Consider the following 3,023-nt stretch of genomic DNA (forward strand, 5'->3'; position numbering starts at 1 on the left):
GTCAGAGAAAAAGATAAAAGATAGAAAGATAGAGAGCGAATGAAGGAGAGAGTGAAATAGGAAAGGAGAGAGAGAGAAAGTAAGAAAGGAGTAGATAGGGATGAAAGAAGAGGAACAGGGAGGTAAAGGAAACGGGAATTGAAGGAAAAAAAATAATAAAACTGGAAAGTAAGAAATAGAGAGAACGAGCTACACATAAAATATAAGATGAATCTTTTGTGTATTTGAATTGAAATAAACCTATTAATTCATAAAGATAAATGTAGATTTATAAATATATTTCAAATAAAAGAAAGAAAAATTTAATATTCATTATTTCAGGAAAAAAACCCTCTTAGAAATTTTAATTATTTAGTATTATGATTTTTCAGGCTTTTGATAAATGAAAAAAGGGAAGTAGCTAAACGATTGAAGTGTGCTGTAAGTATCCAAACGAAAAAATTTTAAATCAAACCTTTATATAATTTTTTACATATTGAATTTTTATTTAAAAAAACTTATATATTAAAGTTATAAGTGGGATTAACATAATAACGGACTATTGAAAACCAATATCACAAAATTACAACGGAACCGCAATAGCCTGACTTCATAACATTTTAAAAATTAAAATTTTGAAGAAATTGTTAATCCCCGTTTTCTTGGTTCCTTTTTTTTCTATGACAGCCTTTCGAGCAAGTTTATTTTAGCTGGTTATTAAAACAATCAAATCATCAGCATGGAAGGGCGGTAGGCGAGGCGGTCGCTCAGGGTGGACCGTTATGTTCGTTTTGAGAACATGCCCTCTTCCAGCCTTTTGACACGTTTTCATTTTTAAAAGTCCGATAGTACATCAGCACGATTTTTTCAATATTTACAATTTGTTTATGTTAGATTATGAATTTATAAATATTAGTACAGATGAATAGACAGAAATCCATCGTAGAGCAAATTATGTTTATTATTAGATTAGAAATCAAAAAATATATAATTTATTGAATTTAATATTATTTATATTCGCAAAAAGGAGGAAAAATTCAAATGGTGGAGTTGAGATGGGACGTTAGTGCCCGAGTTGATCGAAGCCACGATAGCTCAAGTGGTAGGGTAGCGGCATTTTAAGCCGAAGGTCGTGGGTTCGAATCCCGCTCGTGACATTGACTTTTTTATCTCGACTAAAAAACCTTAATTAATTGAATGATATTAAATGGTCAAGCGGACCACGAAAAATAGTGAATTTAATGAAATAAAACGAAGTATACTTCACTAAAGCTCTCCGTGGTCATTTCATTTGTCGCTGAGAATCAAATAGATTATACGACATTTGAAAAATGGCAAAAGGTAGGGAAAATTCAAAAGGTGGAGTTGAGATGGGAAGCAGCTAGTGCCCGAGTGGATCGAGGCCACGATAGCTCAAGTGGTAGAGTAGCGCGGTGTATCCAGTCGAAGGTCGTTGGTTCGAATCCCGCTCGTGACACTGACTTTTTTATCTCAACTAAAACCCTTAATTAATTTAACGATATTGATTGGTCAAGCGGACCACGAAAAAGAGTGAATTATTTACAATGCAGTATTTTGTATATATGATATATAACTTCAAGATTAGGTATAAAGAAAAATCAAAAAATAAGAAACACCTTTTTGGTTTTGAGTCTTTTTAGATTAAGATCATCCTCTTATTATATTATCTTCTAATGCTTTTAGTTATTCGAAGTGAGTTGACTGTTTTATCTACATGGAATAAAAACAAATATTTTTACATGTTGAATATTAACATGCTGTTTCCTTATGTATTTACTTGAAAGGGTCATTTTAAAAATAGCTCAGCGTAGCTAATACTGGTTTGTGACGATAAGGCAGAAAAGTAGAAGAGAACATGATTATCACGATTTTAATAAAAAATGAACATAACGAGTTTTGCATATCTCCACCTTATTTAACTCTACTGCAGGTGAAAAACTTTTTTCTCTCTTCACCCCACCTATGCAATGCAGAAATGTATGAATAATTAATGCATCGAGTTTTTTTAAAAATAACAACCAACTAGTTATTACTTGTTCATTATAAACGTACAAATAATTACCTATTTTTAATGTGTTTTTTTCAAATAAATTAATTGTATGTGTATGAATTCAATTGATATGCGGATGCATCAACCAACTTGGAACCAAAAATAAAAGATTTTAACATACTATGTGATGATGATGATGAAGATGTAGAGGAGGTTTGTACAAAATTAGGGCTTAGTATGCCATAAGCACTGCAGCCTTCTGGCATATTGTTCTTTTTCTAGTTCCTTAGTTCAGTCCAGTTGACTCGATACTTTTTTTAACAAGTAAAAAATCATTGACTGACTTTGCTGCTGTTATTTTTCTCGTGTTTTCTTGGTATCCTAGGCTATCCGGTTGCTTTGTGTTTGAAAATTATATGGGTAGCAGTTTGTACCTTCTCATGGTAGAACCTATTAATGGGTTCTTTCAATATATCCAAAGATCTACCCCACTCTGTTGTCTTAGATGTTTCCTCGGGTACTGATGACTGGTATAGACTTCTATCTCTATCTTGAGTTAGACCGTGTCTCGTTGTAACAATGTATTTGGCAGTTCGTTAGTTGTTTAATTATGAGTTTATGAGTAAGTACCTCTAGTGTTTGTCCATTTCTCTTTTACATATGTATGTGTGGTAACGTAATAGTTTCTGGGCATATTGTTAGATTTGCGGATAGTCTGATTATTCTGTGCCCCTCTAGCCATTCTATCGCGCCCTGACACTCAAGTTTTAGAGGTTTTCAATGCATTCATGACTATTTTGAATGTGATATTTTTTGGTGTTAATGCTTTTATAACCTCTTGGCTCTCTGCTCTTATGCAACCCCTTATAAAATTTTCTTGACACAAGCATTAATACTATATATTTCAGGTTATATGAAAGTGCTTGTTTTGTGGTTGTTACTTTGTGTAGGCTTGCATGGAAAATCACTGGCTTCTTCACTGTATCGTTATTTCCTGAAGTAGAATATCAATGAACTGATTTTACTCTATGTT

At 32.6% G+C, this 3,023-nt stretch overlaps 1 non-coding gene across 1 annotated transcript; it reads left to right on the forward strand.

Moving 5' to 3' along the window:
- The first annotated feature begins 1,063 nt into the window (after nucleotides 1-1,063).
- Trnak-uuu lies at nucleotides 1,064-1,136 on the forward strand. The gene has a single exon. It is a non-coding gene; the product is annotated as a tRNA-Lys (tRNA).
- Nucleotides 1,137-3,023: the final 1,887 nt, after the last annotated feature.

This window comes from Cimex lectularius, unplaced genomic scaffold (genome assembly GCF_000648675.2).
Source record: "Cimex lectularius strain Harlan isolate CLEC.00 unplaced genomic scaffold, Clec_2.1 scaffold43, whole genome shotgun sequence".
In the NCBI taxonomy this organism is placed as follows: domain Eukaryota; kingdom Metazoa; phylum Arthropoda; class Insecta; order Hemiptera; family Cimicidae; genus Cimex; species Cimex lectularius.